Source organism: Penaeus chinensis, chromosome 24 (assembly GCF_019202785.1).
Source record: "Penaeus chinensis breed Huanghai No. 1 chromosome 24, ASM1920278v2, whole genome shotgun sequence".
NCBI classification, from domain to species: domain Eukaryota; kingdom Metazoa; phylum Arthropoda; class Malacostraca; order Decapoda; family Penaeidae; genus Penaeus; species Penaeus chinensis.
Genome location: NC_061842.1, coordinates 20,536,116 through 20,545,813, shown reverse-complemented (window position 1 = coordinate 20,545,813; position 9,698 = coordinate 20,536,116).

Below are 9,698 nucleotides of genomic sequence, written 5' to 3'. Positions count from 1 at the left end.
TAAGCGCCTTTCCCTTCCCTTCCTTCCTTCTTAACCTCCTCTCTTGAATAGTCGTGTCAATAATAAATGTATATGAACAAACGGTCTTACAACTTCAAAGCAGTGTACTTACTTCGTAGAATGATAATAACAATAGTAATAATAATAATAATGATAATTATAGAGTTAAAGAAAATATAGCATGGTGTGCGTGTGTGTATGTGCGTGCGTGTGCATGTGGTTGTGTGTGTACATGCGTGATTATATAGTCAAGGTCACAGTGACATGGAATATGATTTCAGGCATAAAACACATCGGCAAACGAACGGACGAAGTGGTGTTGCACAACCTGAATTACACACACACACACACACACACACACACACATATATATATATATATATTGGGGAGGTGGAGAGCTAGTCATAGGATTTGATTTAGTAAGTAAAAGAAAATATTTCTTAGTAATTATCATATAATTACTGCCCGTGTTAAAGAGCACTATTTGTTATACCCCCTTTTTGTACAATTATGGAAAGAAGGAACAGAATAAAGCTGGAAATTATGTTATATGACCGCAAACATCAGAGGAATAAAACCAACCCCCCCCACCGGGCCTTATTAGACCGCGAAGTCAAGCATGCCCACAATGAAATCTTAATTAGTAAATCAGGTTGGAGGTTTCTCTCGGGGTTTCCTTCAACGCCAAAAGTTCAGGTGCTGGCAGTATTCTGAAGAATTATTTTGAGCAAACTGGATATTATTTTTTGAATTATATATTTTTTTAAATAGCTCCATCACACACATATATATATATATATATATATATATATATATATATATACGAATTTGGATATACATAGGATAGACTTATCAAACATTTATTTACACACACGCAGACACACACACACACACACATACACACACACACACACACACTCACACACACACACACACACACACGCGCGCGCACACACACACACACACACACACACACACACACACACACACACACACACATACACAAACAAAGGATCAACGAAATGACGAAGCACTGATATGCACATCAAGCTTGTCGTTACGGTCGGGAACACCATCTTCAAGAAAATATGCAAATGAATCAAAAGCCACACACCATATCTGAACTCACCTTAGGAGGAGCGCACAAAAGAAGCTTGTGTTCTTTGTTGTAATACATAAAGTAATCTGTTATTATTTTCCCACTGGTGTTCATCCTCCGGCACATCTCCTCCTTGAACACCTTCCTTTCACGAAACCTCCGAGCAACACCCTCGTCCTCATGACTCGCAGGGGTGGAGGGCGAGGCCGACGAAGATGAAACAGATGTCTGTGCGTACTGCATCTTGGGCAGCAGATATAGGGCTTTTTTCGGCGTCAGAGGCCATGAGTAGGAACCCAGATCGTGATGCAAAAGGAGCAGGGACAGTGCAAACGTGGCCCCGACGATGGCAGTAGTTTTGAGGCACCGTGGCACTCCGTTATGGGTCATCCTGATCACTTACTATTTGAGACTGGAAAGGTATGCAGGCAGAGGCAACGTGAAAGGCTGAATAGAGCCTTTTTTACCTGCAGTGTTGGGCGAGGTAGAATACAAGTGTTCGCGATAATAAAGAGATGGTGTATAAAAACATATATATTTTTTTCCTCTTGAAACACAGACGCACAGACGCACATACACACACATATATATATATGTGTGTGTGTGTGTGTGTGTGTGTTTGTGTGTGTATTTATATATGTGTGTGTGTGCGTATGTGTCTGTGCGTGTGTGTGTATTTATATTTATCTATATATGTGTGCGTGTGTGTGTTTATGAAACCGCAGTCGCGCTACCCTTCTATGTAGAGGGGCCCTATAGATTTGGTATGATCTACATTGCCCCAGCTGTCCGTCAAGGCTGATCCCTCCCATAACTAGGGACGGTGATAGGACTGCCATATCAGTCTTTACCCCTCGATGTATGAATATATTTAAGTATATATGTAAGTATTTATGGTTATATATGGTTATACATACATATTTACGTATTAGTGTGTGTGTGTATATCTATGTATATATGCCTATATATGTATATACATACATATATATACACACTCACACACATACACGCACACACACACACACACTCAAACACACACATATATATACATATATATGTGTGTACAAATATATATCTACACACACATATATGTGTGTGACTGCCGCGATAGCTCAGTGGTTAGCGCACAGGACTCTGGCCCTTGTGGTCCCGAGTTCAATTCCCCGTAGCGGCGGTCGTAAAAATGCTAGCGCTCTGACTGCTGGCTCGAGCCCGAGAACACGACATATCGCCTTGAGAAGTCAAACGCAGGTGTCGTAGGGGAAGTCGCCGCCGTGGCACAAGTGCTAGCCCGTCTAACCGCGGTTGATTAGGAAGGGCATTCAATCAGGCAAGGGTGACACTGCCATATAACTTATCAATAATGAATTGAGAGAGGCCTATGTCCTGCAGTGGAATGAATGGTTGTTAAAAAAGATCAGCGAGATGGATTTTCCTATTTCGCTCGAAGTGAAGATTTGTACTGCCCCTCTGGTACATATTGTTGTCAAAAGGTCATTTTACACAAAGATCGTAGTAGATTTAGGTGCGTATACATCATGTGTCAGCCGCAAGGTGGCAGAGGAGAGGGGGCTGCAGCACCTCGTTGTACGCAGCACTGGCGACCGGTCTATTGAAATGATAAAAGTGTCCATATACTGGCTTGGCGGCTGCCTCACTTCGGACGAATTCATGTTCAAGATCTTGCCCGACTAGAATCGGATTTCCTCTCGACCACTCACAGCGTCCTTGTACTCAACCCAGAACGCCCGACTCTCACGCTTAATGCAGAGCCTATAAACATACGCGCAGCCCACTTAACTGCGGAGCTCAATGTGAACGGAACCACACTGTATGTGCTCTTGGATACAGGCCTTACTTCACTCCTGTGTTGGTCGCAAGAACATGCTGAGATGCTGCAGTTGCAGGTTTTAAAGATGACAGAGCCATATGCTGTCTCAACGGTATAAGGCAGACAGTACGAGTGGTTTTTTGCCACGGGCGTGGAGGTGAAAGGATTCGGCAATCAAGTGAAAGGGGAAACCATGATTACACCTATGTCTGATATTGTGGTTGGGTTCCCGTTCTTCTTGGGCGCTACGATAAGGTTCTACGGGCCTGCTATATGGGAAATCGAGTTTCCCCCGAGGCTTAGCTTCCCCTATCGGACTCATCTTTATCCGAAATAAATGCCGAGACCAGTGCGCGCATGGGCTCAAGGCCGAACGTTGGCCGTACCTTACCGACCACGAGTTGGCAGGGCGCCCGTGAAGCACGCCCGAGGCGAAATCATGCACGCCCGAGGAGACCCGCGCCGAACAAAAGAGATTCCAGAGGGCGCTGGACCACACGCCAGCCCCGTTCTTCTCATATTAGCAGTAGATCGGAGGATGAGGAGCGTTGATCACCTCGAAGCTCTAAGTTGTCGGGAGCTGCAAAGTAAAGACAATATATTCATCCATATTCGTGCCATCACCGATGCGGTGTTTGACGAACTACAGAGTTTCAATTAAATATTGAGCTTGACGACATATATAAATATATATGCTGGCTCGAGCCCCATCTCACGGCGAGAAATATATCGCCTGGAGAAAGTCAAACGCAGGTGTCATAAGGGAAGTCGCCGTCGTGATACAGGTGTTAAGCGCACCAAACCCCGGTTGATTAGGAAGGGCATCCATTCAGGCAAGGGTGAGACTGCCAAATAACCTGTCAAATAATGAATTGAGAGAGGCTAAAAATGCCTGATGATTGTTATAAAGAAGACTGCCGCGATAGTCCAGTGGTTAGAGCACTGGACACCGACCCTCTTGGTCCCGAGTTCTATTCCTCGTCGCGGCGGTCGTAAAAATGCCTGCGCTCTGACTGCTGGCTCGAGCCCGAGAAAATGACATATCGCCTTGAGAAGTCAAACGCAGGTGTCGAAGGGAAGTCACCGCCGTGGCATAAGTGTTAGCGCGCCGAACCTCGGTTGATTAGGAAGGGTATCCAATCGGGCAAGGGTGACACTGCCATATAACCTCTCAATAGTAATTGAGAGAGGCCTATGTTATGCAGTGGAATGAATGGCTGTATATATAAAAAAAATATATATATATATAGATATGTGTGTATACATATATTTATATATATATTGATTTATGTGTGTGAATATCTAAATATACATGTATGTATATACATACATATATATACATATGTATGATTATGTATTTACACACACACACCCTTATATATGGTCAGACCTGAAGATTGCGAAATTATAGTCTCATTTTCAATAAATCTAGTTATTGCATTGTGGGTTTTTCTACTATAGTATTCACACGGAATAGTGTTTTACCATTCACACAAACGCACACATAAATATATATATATATATATTTATATAAACATATATAATATATGTATATATATGTATATATAAACGCACACATATATATATACAAATATATATATATATATATATATATATATGTGTACCTATATATGTACACACACACACACACACATATAGAGAGAGAGAGAATGCACACACACACACACACACACACACACACACACACACACACACACACACACACACACACACACACACAATAACATTTTGTAACATTTCCGAAACCCCTAAAACATTGATACTCTCTGATACATGCTTGCATTTCACGCGTACATTATTGGAACCTTCAACTTGATACGCTTTGATACACTTCGGCAGCCAATCAAAACGCGATATTTTTCAGCTATATTTCACACAGTCTCAGACAGGGATTTATATTTTTATTTTTACGAATCGTATCGTAAGTTTATTGATATAACTTTTTATTGTATAGGTGCATAAAATGTTTCTGTGCCTTTTTAGCATTACATCAAATACAAGTTCACTCTATATGGGTAAGATTTGAAGTCAATCATGACAGTCGCTGGAACGACATGGTAAGAATTTCCAATGTCTCCGGGTCATATGACGTGGTATTGACTTCGGTGGGATAAATGTCTTGAAAATCATTCTGCACGTCTATGAAATAACTTAAAAATCTCAAAAATATAATAGTAAATACTGTGTATCCTGATTTGTTGATATACTTCAATCAATAAGTCAAGTAAATGTCCGTGGAATTACGAAGTTATCTTATTTGAACACGGGATTCACTCGCGATGGATACGATGAGATCCAAAATTTTACGTAATTTCCACTTTTCATATGGAGAACAATGTGCGTAATAAGGACAAAATATCTTCTCCTTTTCGCAATATTTTGTATGTCAGTACAAACTTCAATTATATCGTGATTTGTAACGACCACGATACAACCTTTAGCAATGTATCAAAGAGTTAGGGGTTTCGGGATGCTACAAATAAGTCTTATAACAAACAGATGTTCAACTCCACGGAATGCAGTGTACTCACCAGCTCGGTAGTGGACTCTAGTGGTCGTAAGATATACTGACGTCATAGTTGTGCTAACCAATCCGGAGCTTTGTTGTTGTACGTATCCGAATCTTTGATCATGGTATTCACGTAATAAATCAAAATCGAGCTATTGAGACTTCAAATCTATGCAAGTACAAACAGTAAATATTTATCTTACGTTTTGATATATACTGTGCGCATGTGTAATATCAACACGTTAGGGGTGAACAATATTGCGAAATATTCGAGGTTCAAGTCTCAAATGTTTCGAACAGTGATGGTTCGTAATGCACGCGGTGGGGCTATTTGTTGGAATATTTACCGTTATTCTTCCTGTCATGCAATCAGGAATAGAAGACGAAACCTTCATTTTCACTGATTCGGAGACTATGAAAGTAAGACTAAGTTGTTATATCAAAACTAATTGTAAATTCAACGAATCATACCAGAAGGCTATGTCACAATTATCGGAACAAAATTCATGTTGGGATCACATTTATTTCTATAAGCTATTGTCTGGCATTCCCTTTTCCACAAATGGTTTATGATAAAAATCGCCATATATAAAATATTAGGAAAAGAGTTATTACAAAGTATTATAAAAAATGCTTCTGACTACAAAAGCTTGGGATTTGTCGGTACTGACAGAAAGTGTATAAAATCTAGCAATCAGTCCATATCTTCATACATTTCAGGAGTCTAATACTGAAAGTTCAAATAGTACCTTTATGATTATACGAGAGGCTTTTTTCCTTACACAAAATCCGCTCTTCCTTCAAGAAGTAACTCGTTTTTAATCTATGGCATTAGCCTGTATAGTGATTCCATAACTATTATATGTAATATATACCTGACATTATATTTACCTCGAGAGAAGTGTTTTAAAAATCAATTAATCATATGAAGTGTTACGACAGTTGTTATAATGCTTGAATAAAATATTGTCAGAAATATATATAACGCATACTACTTTTTATAATGATTGACTTTGTTTATCATACTAAACTTAAATGCAAGGTTTGATTTTGTGGTACAGAAAGCAGAAAATGGTCATTCACTTTTGAGTAAACCAACTAGGTCAAGTGAAAGAAAACTCCGTTAAATGTGAAAAAGTGTGCATTCAGTGACAATCCAGTGATTGACGCAGCAAATACCAATAATCCCCCAGCTGAAAAGATATGCCAACAGACTTTCTATGGCAATAAATCACTAGGAGGGTAATGTATTGCCATAAAAGAACAAGTCTAAGCTCTATCTTCCAAGAGTTTTCTAGGTGGTGAGATGTTGGCTTTGCCAGAGCGCAAAACGTTTTTTGCCTATTATTTGGAAATTATTTTAATTATTACTTTACTAAAATAACCATTGTTTGTACAAACTTGCTAAACTATTGCATAATAAATGTATTCATTGTTTCGATTGGTGTAGAACCTAAAATAAAAAGTAAGTGATGGCTTGTTCGTGTTTTAATATCAGTCTGTTTTGAAGCCTATTATAATTGTTGTAATGCTGTCGTTAGAAGAAAGTAAGAGACAGACACTATGTGAAGTCTAAAGTTAACATCTGCATTAAGACTTATCATCAATAATGTAAAATTCATATGCACACACACACACACACACACACACACACACACACACACACACACGCGCGCGCGCACATATGTATGTACAGTATATGTTAGTATATATATGCACACACACACACATATGTTTACACGCAAATACACACACACACACACACACACACACACACACACACACACATATATATATATATATGCACACATACATATATACATACATATATATGTATATATATATATGTGTGTGTGTGTATGTGTGTGTGTGTATGTGTGTGTGTGCATATACATATATATATACACATATGTATGTGTATGTATATGTATAGGTAGCTAGATAAGTAAATATACACATACATGTACAGATACAGAGACACACATAGATATGTATATACATATACATAAATATATATACATATACGTATCTGTATACACATACACACACACACACATATATGTGTATATATATACATACATATATATAAATATATATATACACACACACGTGTATAGTACATACATACATATATGTACACATATATCCAATCAATCTCTAAACAATAGTTCAGTTAGTTGGCGCGTACTAGGCACCCTAACCCTTTAGAGTGGCAAAATGCCCCCGGCCTCCACAACACAGTAATACCCCATATATTAAAATATGCAAATATCTTAATCATTCCAGTAATTGCAAATGTGCTTCAATATCAGTGAATTATGTATGCATACAAATTCGTTTTGAATTTGCGTGTTTTTTCCTTACTGAATCCCTGAGAACGTCGATCTTCTGTGATGTTTACAATATAAATCAACATAAATGTGCCACAGTTTGCGCCTTCGTTGCATAGCGCCCTTTTATTGCATATTTAGCAACCTAATGCTCCGCCCATTTGGAAACCTTGGATCCACCACTGTCCCCATCTCATTTTCTTGCTCTTTGCAAGTCGCCTATCTTGAATTAAATCTGGTAATTACTATTATTATTATTTTTTTTTGTCGACGAGGCATATCTGCATTAACAATAATGGCATTATCCGTTCAGCGTGAAGAGGGAAAGGTTTGATACTAACAACGTTTTTAAGCAGGGGTGCGGTTGGTTTAGAATAACAAAGCCAAGAACTGCACGGTTTGCTGCTTAAAACGACCGCTAAAGCCTGAACAGTGTTGCTAATCCGCACGAATGGCTTTATTAAGTGCCAAGTCTCTATTAAGCCTGCGCTTAAACTTTAATAATAAAGATGCATATAATAACGTTAATGATGATTATTATCTTTATCAACATCAGTGCCAATGTTATTGTCACTGTCATTATTATTGTTATTATTATAATTATTATTATCATTATCATTATCATTATTATTATTATCATTCTTCTTCGTCTTCTTCTTCTTATAACTATAATTATCATTATTATTTTTCCACTGTCATTATTCTTATTACTATTACTATTATCATTTGTATTTTTATGATAATTACGGTTATAACAACAATAATAATTACAAAAGTGAAAATAATAATAACATTTATTAACAATTAATTATAGTACCAACAAAGACAAGAAAACAAAGTTATTGAAGAGTAAAAAAAAAAAAAAACTCTGGGATCCCCTGGAAATTGATAATATATTCACTGAATGAAATTAATGACTGATACACATTTTTTTTCAATGATGCCCACACAGTAAGAAACAAGTATTTCTCTACACAAAATTTAATTTTCCTTCAAGTGATTTGTTTATTTAAAACACACACACACACACACACACACATACACATATACACACACACACACACACACACACACACATACATATGTGTGCGTGTGTGTGTGTGTGTGTGTGTGTGTGTGTGTGTGTATGTATGTATGTATGTATGTATGTATGTATATATATGTATATGTATATATATTTACATATAGTAAAGAAAGACACATACTGATCTACCAATTATTGGTTATTGGGTGTTTTTAATCAATATACGAACAAAGCCATTGAGTGACTAATCCTAACACAGTGATTATCCTACTTTCCTTACCCGAACTAAACTGGTCCATGCCGAGGGATCATTACCCTTCTTGGTTCACGTCTCCACTGCTACGTCGTGCCACACCTGATCAAACATCGCAATGCATTTGCATGCTCGGTATGTAAATATGAATACGGACATAAGCAAGGATACAAGTGTTCCATAATCGTAGAACATATGACATCGCACAGGGCAATCTGGTTCAAGATTAGTGACAATTTCAGTCTACATCTGGCTTACATACTGATCCACTGCCGAACAGAATGGGAGGAGTGTCACGGTTCCTCAAAGTGACTCTCGGGTTAGGAGGCACAGTCACTCTGTTCTTATTCCTGCTGGTTCGCTATTCCGGATCCTACCTAGGCTTTCCGACGCAACGGAGAATCATGTTTAGGATACCCAAGCTCCAGCCGGTGTCCTCTTCCCCTTCGGCTTTATCCTTGGCTACTACGGATCTTGACCGAGAGAGTGTTGGTCGAAGGTTTAGTGAAAGGAAAGCATTTCTGGAGATGATGTGCCGCAAGGTTAATTTCAAGGGAAAGGTTTTCTCAAAGGAGTTCATGTATTACAATAAAGACTACGGGCTTCTTGTGTGCGCTCCTCCTAAGGTGAG